Raw genomic sequence first — 14,712 nt, 5'->3', positions numbered from 1 at the left:
AATTAGTATATATATACTTAAGTATATATATATATACTTATATATATACACATATATATATACACATATATACACATATATATATATATACTTAAGTGTGTGTGTGTGTATATATATATATATATATATTTGAGATAGGGTCTTGTTCTATTGCCCAGGTTGACATCAAATTCCTGGGCTCAAGCAATCCTCCTACCTCAGTGTCCAAAGTAACTGAGACTACAAATGTGCAGGACACCACTCCAAGCTAAGTAGATCATAATTTTACTAGTATTTTTAATTATGTATTTTATTTCAGTTTTAAATGTTCTTTGTATATGTGAAAACAAATTTTAGTTTTATCTTGATCTTGTGCCCTCTAAATGTGATAAACAACATTTTATTCATTGGCATTTTTACATATTTGACAGAATTTTCTATTTAGTTTATTAAATACTCTGTGAATAAAGTTAGTATTACTTCTTCACATCTAATCTGAATGCATTTTTTTTTCTTTTTTCTTGCTTTGCCTTGAGAAGGGTTATAAATGGGGGAAAGGCAAGTTGCTTCGAACCTAACTTTCTGTTTCTTGCTACTCAACTTCTCAAGTGGTTACTAGCCTGTTAGTCTATCCAGTTGTAGAAGCCAATCTATTTTATTTTTACTTAATGTTTTAATTTGGTCTCCTAAAAATTTTAATAAGTAAACCAATTTTAAAGAAGATAATACTCATTTCTTCTTACTGGAGAGATTTATATCCACATTACATGCTGAAAAACAGACCTGGGAATCCTCAGAATAATGTTACTTTTCAGCACCTTTGTTGGATTCTTTATCTCGTCTTGCAGCAAGCAAAAGTTAATTTCCATCCTGGGTCTTAGTGGCTTTTCCCATAATTTGAGAAAAATACCAGGCTTTTGGCAAAGTATGGGAGAAGAAAAATGCAAGCACTTTGAACAGAGGAATAATAAGGCAGCCAAAAGGCCTGTGGCATAATCATCCTGGGATTAATCTGAGATCATACAGGCTAAACAGACATAGATCATTTCAAGTTTAGCATTCATTATAATGAGTTTACATTACATTTGATTATTTTGATTGAGATGATTTTAAGGATTTTAAATGAAGAAAAATATAGGATCTAGTTTATGTTAAAATTTCATTTTTAAGATATGATAAAGAATGGGTATCAGGGCAGCAACAATGAAAGTGGGGAGGCCAGAACTAAGCCATTAGAAGCGATGGTGAACTGGCTATTGCTATGGTAATAGAAGTGAAGAGAAAAAGATTAAGAATTCTTTTTATGATGAAACCAAAAGCACGTAGTGATGAATTAGATGCCGAATGTAAGCAAAAGTGGGAAATTAGGGGTAAAGTTTGAATTTTGAATGAAGCATTGAATAGCTGGTGATGCTACTTACTGCTGTGGAGGAGAACTACACATAGTTAGATCTAAAAGAAAGAAAAAGATTACTGTTTTAATGTGTTAGGTTTCAAATACTAAATTAGAAATACAAGTGGAGGGATTATGCATAAAAGTGGATAAAAAAAATTAAAAGTGCAGAATAGAGCATATAGTTATAAACCTGGGAATTTAAAATGCTATTTAATAATATTGAGAAAAAGCTGAAGTAGAGAATAGGGAGTTAGATCAGGCTTTCATCATCAGCAACAGGCCTGTGTAATACATTAAGAAGGAGGGGTCAGCATGTCAGAAAATCCAAGCAAGGAAAGTCTCTTCCACATTAAATGTCACTGAAGATAATATACGATGAGGCCAAGGGAGTTTTTAATTTTTGGCAACAATGAGCTAATAAATGACTTTTCTAAGAGTGAGTTTAGTAGCATAGTAGAGAAATAAGTCATTCTTGAGTAGGTGGAATACTGTCTGATGAAAAAACACTTTCTCACTGGTTTCTAAATGTATTTGTTTATAGTTATTTATGGTTAATATTTCCTCATCAAGATGTCAATACTTTGAAAATTCCTTAATTTCAAAATATTCTTTAATCAATTTTTGGTATTTATTTTAGTAAATTATCAGAATCTGAAGAATTACAATTATTGGAGCCTGTAGAATCAAATTTGATATATCAAAATAAGAGCTAGCAATCTATGGTATATGCCTTGTTAGGTGATCCACCTACCTGGGCCTCCCAAACTGCTGGGATTACAAGCTGAGCCATCAATCTTGGCCCACCAATGACTATTTTTGAAAGGGGATGTAATGCCCCTATTGACTTGGGTAGGCCTAATTTCCTAAATTATTCACTGCTGAGGCGTAACATTATAATTATTAGCTAAAACTAAGACTGGACCATTCAGGAGCACATTAAATTTCCCAAGGTCTATTACTCTAGAACTATAGAGAGGTGAAATAGACATTATGAACTTATTTAAAATACCCACCTTGAAAATGGTGATAGAGATCCACCATTAAGATCCAAAGCGGAAATAATGAATAATTGAATTGGCTATATTTTATAATTTAGAATATAAGACAAAAACAGGTTGAATGAAGATATAAGAAGAATCTACAGTCAATGGTTATGAGCAATTAGCATTGTGTAAATGAAGAACAACAAAACAAACTAATTTAACATTAGTAAAATTAGAATAGAATTACTACGAAGAAAAACAACATTAATTACATTATATTCTGTTGTGTTCTGCAATAAATCATGAGAATGGATGCTCCTAGAAAATGCACACTTAAATATATTAAATATTTCAATTTTAATTATAAAAGTAATAAATTTTGATATTATTATCAAGATTTTTGACACTCTTTTTTGTATACTTGAGAATTGAGTATATTATTCACAATGAAAAGGATGCATTACCATAATGCTGTTTGTCATCCTATACTCAGATGCCTCCAGCTTCCTCCCACAGAAATACTTTGCTTTGCTATTTACAGCAGCTAATAAGGCAGTCAATAAGATAAGGATTAATTCTGGGAGTAAAAGTTTGGAGGAATATAAGGGATTTTGCAGCTGCCACTGTATAGTCCTTTATATAATTATAATTTTAATTTTGCTCTGCATTTCAGAACAGGACTTTCCTTTTTTAAAAAAAAAAAACTAAATTATAAGAACTAAAAACAGTCCAGTTTTGACAAGTCATGTTGTTATATTCTTATAGACTCTTTCTGAAATCTATTCTTTAGCGTCAGAGAGAATTGGGTGTACTAGTCCTTTGGGTGGCGTTTTTATGATTCTTTTGTGTCTGAAAGAAGTTATGAATAGTGTTTTCCTCATTTCTTTCATTTTCAACTACATTTCATAAGGCTGGATAAGCATAATTTTTTTCCAGCTGTTTCTATGACTGCTTATATTTTTAAGCAGTGTTTGCAGCACTGATTTCTAATTCATAGAAAATTCAGTGTGCATTGTTCTTACTCAGTATGCATATTACTGAAAGAGACTAAATTGGTTTTAGAAAGTTTAGGTACTTAAAACTCTGATGATGTGTGTAAGCCTGTGTTAATCGTTAAGATAAAGGAAAATGCAATTTTGCAAATGTTTTCTTTTAATTTTCTGCATTAGCCCATCTTTAAAAAATTTTTATGGATAAGGACAGTTTGTTTTATTAAAACAATAAAAATTAAGTAGCCCTCAATTGTACAAAATATATTTGCACTGTGGTCTCAATTTTAAAAAAGTATAAAAAATACAAATTATTCGGTAAAAGTTTGGCATTCTTGAAAAATTATTATTGAGGTCACGGAAATAATGATAATTATATTGATATCTGTGATGCTACCAACACAAACTTCTAGTTCCATTAAGTCAGTTCAAAATCAATTTATTTGCCTTATAAAGTGAAAATCTTAGATTATTTCTTATTTTATTTTTCTTGAGAAAGTAGTGTACACAATAGACAGAACTTTAACCACTAATAATAATCACTGATAATTTAGTTGAAGTCTTATCAGTTTTTACCCAGTAAACTTCTCCTACCACCACAACATTAGTTTGACTTCTAATTATTTTCGGATGTTCTCATGTCCTCATGTGTTCTCCATATTTCCTACTCCATTTTTTATTTAAAATAGCTTAGATTTCAGAATGTGATAAAAAAATAATTTCTCATTAAGATGAAATGAAATAATCCATGCGAAACAATTGGGTTAATACTTGCGTATCATAGGCATTATATAAATTGTTGCTAATATTACCTTGAATTTTCCTTTTTGCCTTCTATTTGAATAATACTTCCCTGTGCTGGACTACAATCTATATATTTAATAACATTACAAGATTCTCTAGCTGGTCTCAATCAGAAAATTCTGTTTAATGAATTAGGTTCAACAATGTATTTCTAGATTATGAAATACATGGGGACATAGACTAAGAAGATTCTCATATTATCCTTGTAAGATCTATGTTGTTGAAATCTAACGTACACCTCAAAACCTCAATTAGTTTCTTTGTGGTTCCTTGCTTTTAATTTAAAAAAATGTGCAAAAGATCCAGTAGAGTGGGAGAGTTTGAATATTATGCATTAAAAATTTGAATACCAGAAAGACCTGAGTTTTACACGTTATCCCATGTATATTGAAATCACCAGGATAAAACATGGAAAAGAGAGCAATGCCTTAAATCAAATGGCATTGTCCTCTCCCTCTCTCTCTTTATTTCTTTCATTTATGTTATTTACTTGTCTATTACTGTTATTTAATAAATTAGAAGAAGTTACCCCATGTGTTGGTAGAGAATGATAGCCTGCTTGCCCTCATTGATAAATGGTAGAAATCTCAACACAACTATTGTTAGGTAAAAATAGGTGCCAAAAGTCTATTTAAATAAATGAGGATCGCATGGTTTATCAAGCCCTCCTCCTGCACTGAGAGTCATAGAGTTATAGGATACAGCCATCACATGAAAGCCCTTAGGGAAAAGTACCATCAAGTTTGTAGATTGGTTTACAGGTAAAAGAAGAGGAGTTATATAGTATGCTTAGATCAATTGAGATCATAAGGAAGATTGCTTACCTGATGTTCACATAGTAAAGTCTGAGAGCTGAAGAGATATGATGAGATCAATAGTGGGACTGTGCTGGCACATTAGGGTTTGGGCTGATGAAAGGAAGGTGATTATGAGAGAAGCTCTTAGTCCTAAAGGTCACTTTGAGGAAAGATGGCTGTGGCCCAATGCAAAGTTCCATTGGCGAGAGTCATGGCAGATCCATGTACAGGAAACGCAACAAAACAGAACAGAATCACATGAACTTTAGCTATTCTTTCCCATACTCCAGAAGACTCTACTACTTTCTTGAGTAGTAGAAAGAACAAGGGATTTGACATCCTACTCACCTTGATTACAATCTCACTTCTTGCATATATTATGATTATGGGGTCACAGGTTACTGTGAGAATTGGAAATACTGTATAAATAGTATTTGGCTCCTAGAGATATTTTTCTTCCCTTTTTCCTGGTTTCTGAGGAAATCACTAGGTTCTGGAAATCTGATGGCCGATGCTATACCAGCTCTGCAACCTGAGCTCTCAGACATTGATAAGCCAGAGGAGACAATATACTGTAACTTCTCTAATTTTCACAACTCTGTACCTGTCTCCTTTAAATCATGGGAAACCTGTATTTTTCTTAAATTCTTTCTTGTATTTGCCCTGAACACATAATACTGGTCCTTTACATCTGCAAAATTGCAAAAGCTACTTTTGTAACTACTAAGAGTATTATGCTACAATTTTTTCTGACTTAATAAGCACATATAATAATTATTTGTGAATGAATCTTCTGAACCCAGAATCATTTTTTTATACTTTTCACATATAAGTGATCCCTAAATTGACCAAATATCTTAGGTTTTTCATTAAAATACAGTTAGCTGGATTAAACTCCAGAGACTCAGATGGAGGAAATCTGGGTTTGGTGCCTGGAATCTGCAACTTTTATAGTATCACAGGGTATTCTATTGTAATCCTATCTATGGAGTATATTTTGAGAGACTGAATCCTCAATCTGCTGTAACTCTAAAGATAAATTGAAAAGACTATATTTCCTCTAGTTTTGAGAAAAACAAATATATCGATTCAACTAGTTATCCTAAACTTTAAGGCCACATTAATTCTTTCCATCCATGAGCATGGGATGGCTGTTTGTTTTTGTTCTCCTCAGTTTCTTTTATCTGTGTTTTATAGTTTTCCTTTATAGAGATCTTTCACCTCCTTAGTTAAATTTATTCCTAAGTATTTACTTTTGTGTGGCTATTTTACATAAGATTGCTTTCTTATTCAGCTTGATTTCTTATTCAGCTAGTTTGCAATTAGTATATAGAAATGCTATTGATTATTATTGCATCAATTAATCTTGTAACTTGCAACTTTATTGAAGTTGTTTATCAGTTTTGAGAGATTTCTGGCACAGTCTAAGTTTTTCTATATGTAAGAGCACGTCATCTCTAAAGAGGAATGATTTGTCTTCCTCTTTTCCAATTTGGATGCACTTTCTTTCTCTTGCCTAATTTATCCGGCTAGAACTTCTAGTATTACATTGAATAAGAGTGGTGAAATTCATCCTTGTCTTATCATACATGACATGCAAATCAGATTCAAAATGAAATATCATCTTATCCTATTTAGAATGGGGACAAAATCTAATGAACACTGGTAAGGATGAGGAACAAAGGGAATTCCTATACACTGGTAGAAATATAAATCACTGGTAGAAATATAAATCAGAAGAGCCATTATGGAAAACAATATGGGGATTTCTTTAAAAAACTAAACATAGAACTATCATGCAATCCAGCAATCCCACTGCTAGATATTTATGCAAAGGAAATCAGTATATCAAACAATACGTGCACCCCCATGTTCGTTTATTGTAGCACAATTAACAATAGCTAAAATATAGGTTGAACAAGATGGTGTGGTGACTCATGCTTGTAATCCCAACACTTTGAGAGGCCAAGCTGGGTGGATCACAAGGTCAGGAGTTGGAGACCAACATGACCAATATAGTGTAACCCCTTCTCTACTACAAATACAAATCTTAGCTGGGCATGGTGACATGTGCCTGTAATCACAGCTGCTCAGGAGCCTGAGGCAGGAGAATCGCTTGAACCTGGGAGGCAGAGGTTGCAATGAGCTGAGATTGCACCACTGCACTCCAGCCTGGGTGACAGAGTGAGACTGTCTCAAGGAAAAAAAAAAAAAAAAAAAAAAAAAAATATATATATATATATATATATATATAGAGAGAGAGAGAGAGAGAGAGAGAGAGAGAGAATATGTGTGTGTGTGTGTATATATATATATATGTGTGTGTGTGTATATATATATATTTAACCTAAATGTCCATCAACAGATAAATGAATTAGGAAAATGTGGTATATGTGTTCAAAGTAATACTATTCAGTCTTAAAAAATAATGAAATACTGTCATTCATGACAACATGGATAAACCTAGAAGTTACTTTAAATAAAATAAGTTAAACAAAGAAAACTAAAAGATGCATGTTGTCACGCATATGTAGGAGCTAAAAAAGCCTAAGGAAAGTTAAGGGGGAGGGGTTGGTTAATCAGGAGAAGGGAAGATATGGAAAGCTTTATTAACAGATACAAAATTATAGCTAGATAGGAGAAATGAGGTCTAGTGATCTGCAGTGCTGCAGGTAAACATGGTTATGTATACTTTATTTCATATCTTCAAAAATTTAGAAGAGGGTATATTTAGTGTCATAACACAAAGAAATAATATATGAGGTAATAGAAATGCTAATTATTATAATTTTATTATTTCACCTTATAACATCAAAATATTACTCTATATTTTTAAACTATGTACTGTAATTACATGTCAATTAAAAATTAAAGTGGAAAAATTAATTTTATTATTAAGCCCAAATTCTAAAACAATTATTTACTTGCTAAGTTCTGAAAACTGCCCTTGGTTTTGATATCTCATAAATATATGTGGCTAAGCAATCGTGGAAATCAAAATTTATAAATCCTCATAAGAGTTTTGTGTTATCTTATTATAAACTGTATGTTCTCAAGAAAAATCACCAGGAGATATAATATGATGAGCAATATTTTCTTCCAAGGAAGTTCAAAAAAGACAGCTAAGAGAAAACCAATAGTATGTTAAATGTGTCAAGATAAGGGAAGGTTTATAGCACACGTTTAATTATATAGAGAATGTCAATTTTAATCTAAAGTCTCTGAAATTATCAGTTTAAACGTGTCCATCAATAAAGTAAAATTTACACAACAATAGCCATTTTGTGTACAAAGATAACAGAAAATTAATCTGTTATATTAAATGATGCATAATTAGGACTATAGAGAATAATGAGTTCTGGTGTATATATAGAGAAATGAAAATATAAAAACACATGCTTGCTAGTGAGATTAAAAGATAACATATTATTACCACTGTGATACTATTGAAGGTTCAGTTACAGGAAGTACCTATTTCTTTGTGGGAGTTACACTTGGGAACTAAGCCGCTTGGGGTGAAAATCCAGTCCTACTTTTATCTTGCTCTTTAGCTTTGGTGAAGTGCCTTTACTCAGCATCTTTTGCCCCATTCCACCTTTTGTGTTTGCCCATCTTCTGGAATTATTAATAAGATATAAAAGTAGAGATCAAAGTGACTTCACTCATTCAGGCTACTGTAATAGAATACTTTTGGTAGCTTATAAACACAATAAATTTATTTCGCACAGTTCTGGAAGCCGGGAAGTCTAAAACCAAGGCACTGCAGATCTGGCATTTGGTGAGGGCCCGCTTCTAGGAAACTTTTGTGTGTGTGCTGGGTTCCCACATAGCGGAAGGGTTGAGAGAGGTTTCTGGGTCTCCTTTATAAAGTTGCTTCCCAAAGGCCCCACTTCCTAATACCATTATCTTGGGGGGTAGTATTTGTCCATCTGAAGTTTTAGGGGACACAAACATTCAGTCTGTTGCATAAAGTAAGTCTAATTATTGGGTTAGGGACTTTTGTAAAAGATATGACATTGTATTTTGGATCTTGAGAGTGTTGTTTTCCTCTGAGATGGTGGTGGTGCTAATTTCAAGGAAGCAAGGATTAACATTAAACTCAGTTTGGGTAGTGACTTTCTGTTAAAAGGTAAGAATTTAATTGGGCATGATGCTGCTCATCTATAGCCCCAGCTACTCGGGAGACTGAGGTGGGAGGATCACTTGAGCCCAGGGTTTGAGGCTGCAGTAAGCTTCGATCACTCCACTGCACTTCAGCCTGGGTGACAGAGCAAGATCCTTTCTCTCTCTCTCTATCAAAAAAAAAAAAAAAAAAGGCAAAATTTTGTTTGTTTTATGTTTTTGGTTTTTCTTTATGTTTGTCATATGGGGACAAACAAATTAAGGCTTCAAATAGTGCAATTCCCATTATCTATCATTATTTATCAAGGAATGCAGTCATGTCTTATATAGCCATACCCTTTTTTACAGTTTTGCTATGTCAAAATGAAGTGGGTGAACTTAATGGGAAGTACTTTTCATTGATTAACTTTTATCTTGACAACATTACAGCAGGAACAAGATTTCATTATAAAGTTTTATCTGGTGGCCATTGACAAAGAGATTAGTAACCCAGGATGTAGCTAACAATGGTGAGGGGTGTGGAAAATAGAATAGTAACTACCAAATTACTGTATAGTGGGTGGGAACAAAAGCCTACCTTTATTGAATATACTAGGGCAGTTGCTTCCAAACAGTACTAAAATATTAGACTGTCTTTTTATGCTTCCTAAAACTGCAATTCTTGGACCGTGGATCAAGCAAAGGAGTGTCTTTGAGAGAAAGTCTCAGGAATCATATTTTTAACAAGCAAATAAGCTATGCTTAGGCACAAATGCAATCTATCTCATTAGGAGAAAGTTAGTGTTAATACCAGAAAAAGGAAAGCTTGGTAACACTGGACTTCCTAACAGTTTTTCTACAGAAAAGTAAAGCGTGTTTTATCTTTTTGGCCAATTACGCAAATATATATATATATATATATATATATATATATATATATGAATAGAAATGTAGAAAGTAAAACACATATTTAACAGTAGTGGTGCCATTTTTGTTTTAGAAAATATAATGTTTTTCGTAATTACAACTAAGGCTTTGCCCTCAAAACATAAAGAATATAGTTTCATTGACATAAATGTTTAAATAAATTCTGACATACTCCTAACTTTGAAAAAGTCTGTTCAATTGAATTATATATCTGGCAGAAGTGACACAATTATAACAATTAAGTGACACTATTACTAAAGAGAATAAAAACAATTTATTTTTTAATAAAATGTGCTCAATAATTAAAAATGTTTGAGGTATATTTGGCAAAAAAAAAAACCCTATATATATTTGCATTATAAAATGTGTTATTTTGATTTATGTATATGTTGTGAAATAATTACCACAATGAAGCCAAGGAATATATGTGTTACTTGCCGCAAGTATGTGTGTGTGTGTGTGTGTGTGTTTTAAGAACACTTAAGATCTTAGCCATTTTTCAGTAGAAAATACCTCATCATCAACCACAGTCTCAATGGCATGTGAAAGATCTTTGAAATTTACTCATCTTGCCTAACTGAAACATTTTATCCATTGATCAACATTTCCTCATTTCCTTCAATCACTCAGTCCCTGGAAACCACCATTGGAGTCATAGCTAACATGAATTCTCTAAGACAAAAAATAGTCAAATTTCTGATACATTGGCATGTTTTGGGGACAAAGGTGATAATAGAAATTTGTCAATCAATTAGGAGTGTTCAAAACTATTAGTGTCATGAAAAACGCAAAAGAGAGTGCATGAATAATTAAAGGAGACTAAAGTCACGTAATAAATGCAACATACTACCTTTTATTGGATCCTATGTTGGAAAGGGAAACAAATAAAAAAGTAGAACAAGTATAAAATAAGCATTGAGAAAAATGTGAAAAGAAATTATATTAGATAATGTTATTTTGGTATTAAATTTCAATGTTGAGTAATGATATTAAGATTGCTGGTAGACCTGGCATGGTGGATCACGCCTCTAAGCCCAGCACTTTGGAAGGCCAAGTCAGAAGGATTGCTGGAGAGTAGGAGTTCAAGGCCAGCCTGAGCAACATAGTGAGACCCTATCTTTACAAAAAATGGAAAAAAAAGAAAAAGGAGCTGAAAATAGTGGCACATGTCTGCTATTCCAGCTAATGGGGTGGCTCACGTGAGAGGACCACTGGATCCCAGGAGTTCAAGGCTGCAGTGAGCTTTGTTCATGCCACTGCACTCAATCTTGGGTGACCGAATGAGACCCTATCTTAAAAAAAAAAAAAAAAAGGAAAAGGTGTTCTCATAATATATTTTCCAGAGATACATGCAGAAGTATTTAGGAATGATGTCTGAAACTTTCAAATGGGGGAGAGAATGGGAGGAAGAAAGAAAAAGAGTGAGAGACTGAGAAAGAGATAAAGCAACTGTATAAAAATGTTAAAAATATGTGAAAGTGAAGGACATACAGGTTTTTCAAACTTCTTTAAATATAAAAATATAATTCATAAATTAAAAATTCTTAGACACATGCATATGAAGAGAGAGAGGTGGTTTTAATGTAGAAATAGTGTTTTGTGTATAAAAGTAATTATGAAAACACATAATCACTTTTATTAAATGACTGCTGGTTTTTCTAATTACTATGTAATAATTTCCCAATTTCACATTTTTATTAAGAATTTTAATTAAACATTATCAACTTAAGATATGATCCTCTAAAACTATTTAATAAGAAACATGGCAGAACGCTAAACTAGTTTATCATTCTGGTTTAAAAGCTTACAGCACTAGTAGAAGGCAAATTGATTTAAATATTAGAGTGTGTATCTCAAAGAAAAAATGGTCTTGACTATTTTTATAAGTTGAAGAAATTGTAAACATAAGATGTGACTTTTAGTACTTCAATTTGACTTTGTAAACTAAAACCTGCAAAACAAATAGTACCAGATAAATGCCTGCTATTTTCAATTACTATTTTTAAAATTTAGTTACAAAAAGGGTTGACATCATTTTAACTTATGAAAATGCAGAATGTGTCACTGATTGCCAGTTGTTGTTCAGAACCAGCCTTAGATTCATCTGAAGAAAAAGATTATGATTTTATCAAAGTTGGACGTCTTTCCAAGCACTTTTTTTACTAATTATTTTTGGAATTTCAGGGAGTCAGGAGCATTTGAATTCACTTATAAAGGGATTAAGAATGAGATAGAAACATCTGCTCCTGTCAACATTGTTATTTTTCCTGAGCCTCAACTTTAAAAAGACGAGTTTTTGTTATTTCAAAAGAATTACTGCCCAAGCAATTTAAAGATATGCTTATTAATAACTTGCATATATATTATAAATGTGGCAATAGAAAATCATAGGATAATGTAGCAGTCTAGAATAGTGGTAAGAATGTAAAAGAATTGGCAAAAAAGTAGATATAATCATGCTAGATAATTGTGTTTCCCTTTTAAAATGAAAGCTGCATGCAACTACAAAATTTCCTTACTTTCCTTGAGACAAAGTGTACAGTGTTTCTGAAGCACTCGACTGATAATTAGCTTCCATTTTTATGTGTACTATTTTAGAAATAATAATTTGCAAAGTTCTGGTGATTAAAACTTACATTTTCAAATCCCCAATAGAATATTGTGGAAAATGTGATTTTTAGGAGGAAAGATCTTAAGCCAGGAGGCTTAGGTTCAAATCCCAACATATTTCAAAACTATAACTTTGGGCAAGTTACTTAACCTCTCTGTTTCTCATTTCACTCAATGTGTAATAATAATAAAAAAAGATATTAATCCATATTGCATAGAGTTATTTTGAGAATTTAATTGATTAATGCATATGTAATGCATAGAGAAAGCAACGTTTTTACTTATGAAACATTCACATTGACATTACCCTAAAGTCTTCAACTACAATTTAGTTCTTGGAGATTTTATTCTCTCCCTTGCTCTCCTGTTCTCTCTGTACATATATCTCTGTGTGTATGTGTATATATGCACACATATATTATACATTATTATTATTTTTTCTTTTTTATTAAGAAAGCAAAGGAATAAAAGAATGGCTACTCCATAGGCAGTGCAGCATATTATACATTATCTTTTTATATATTATACATACATACATTATATATGTATCTTTTTATGATTACACACATCTTTTTTTTTGTAGAGTTCCTTTTCTTCCCACTCATATCCATAAATCTTTTTAGCTTTCTTTTTTCCCCCTAAATTAGAGTGTATAATTATAAAAAAAAAAAAAAAGTCTGGATCAGTGAGAGACTGTCTTCAAAAGGCCTTTTCGCATTAGTCCATTTTCACGCTGGTGATAAAGACACACCGGGGACTGGGCAATTTACGAAAGAAAGAGGTTTAATGGTCTTACAGTTCCACATAGCTGAGGAAGCCTCACAATCATGGCAGAAGGCAAGGAGGAGCAAGTTACATCATACACAGATGGCAGCAGGCTAAGAGAGAGCTTGTTAAGGGTAACTCCATCTTTTAAAGCCATCAGATCTCATGATGCCTATTCACTATCGTGAGAATAGCATAGGAAAGACCTGCCCCCATGATTCAGTTACCTACCACTGGGTCCCTACCATAACATGAAGAAATTCAGTAAGAGATTTGAGTGGGGAAACAGTCAAACAATGTCATTCCACTGCTGGCTCCTCTCAAATCTCATGTCCTCACATTTCAAAGCCAATCTTGCCTTCCCAACAGTCCCTTAAAGTCTTAACTCATTTCAGCATTAACTCTAAAGTTCACTGTCCATATATAGCCTCATTTGAGACAAGGCAAGTCCCTTCTATTGAAGAGCCTATAAAATCAAAAGTAAGTTAGTTACTTCTTAGATGCAATGGGAGTACAGACATTGGGTAAATACGGCCATTTCAAATGGAAGAAATTGGCCAAAACAAAGGTACTACAGGCCTGATGCAAGTCTAAAATCCAGCAGGGGAGTCAAATACTAAAGCTGTGGCTTTGCAGGGTATAGCCCTGCTCCTGGCTGCTTTCATGGGCTGGCATTGGGTGTCTGTAGCTTTTCAAGGTGCACAGTGCAAGCTGTCAGTGGATCTACAGTTCTGGGGTTTGGAGGACAGTGGCCTTCTTCTCACACCTCCACTAGATGGTGTCCCAGTAGGGACTCTGACCCCACACTTCCCTTCTGCACTACCATAACAGAGGTTCTCCATGAGGGACCTACCCCTGCAGCAAACTTCTACCTGGACATCCAGGCATTTCCATACATCTTCTGAACTCTAGGAGGAGGTTCCCAAACCCTAATTATTGACTTCTGTGCATTGGCAGGCTCAACACCATGTGGAAGTTGCCAAAGCTTGAGGTTTGTACCCTTAAAGTCACAGCCCAAGCTCTTTGTTGGCCCCTTTTAGCCACGGATCGAGTGGCTGGGATGCAGGGCACCAAGTCCCTAGGCTACACAGAGCATGGGGACTAAGGGCCAGCTCACAAAACCACTCTTTCCTCCGAGGCCTCTGGGGCTGTGATGGGAGTGGTTGCCATGAAGACCTCTGATATGCCCTTGAGCCATTTTCTCTGTTCTCTTAGGAATTAACATTCAGCTCCTTGTTATTTATGCCAATTTCTGCAGCCAGCTTGGATTTCTCCTCAGAAAATGAAATTTTCTTTTCTATCACATTGCCAGACTGCAAAATTTTCGAAACTTTTAGGCTCTGTTTCCCATATAAACTGGA

This window comes from Sapajus apella, unplaced genomic scaffold (assembly GCF_009761245.1).
Source record: "Sapajus apella isolate SASKATOON/1434 unplaced genomic scaffold, GSC_monkey_1.0 scaffold11, whole genome shotgun sequence".
In the NCBI taxonomy this organism is placed as follows: Eukaryota; Metazoa; Chordata; class Mammalia; order Primates; family Cebidae; genus Sapajus; species Sapajus apella.
Note: the sequence above shows the minus strand (reverse complement) of the source record.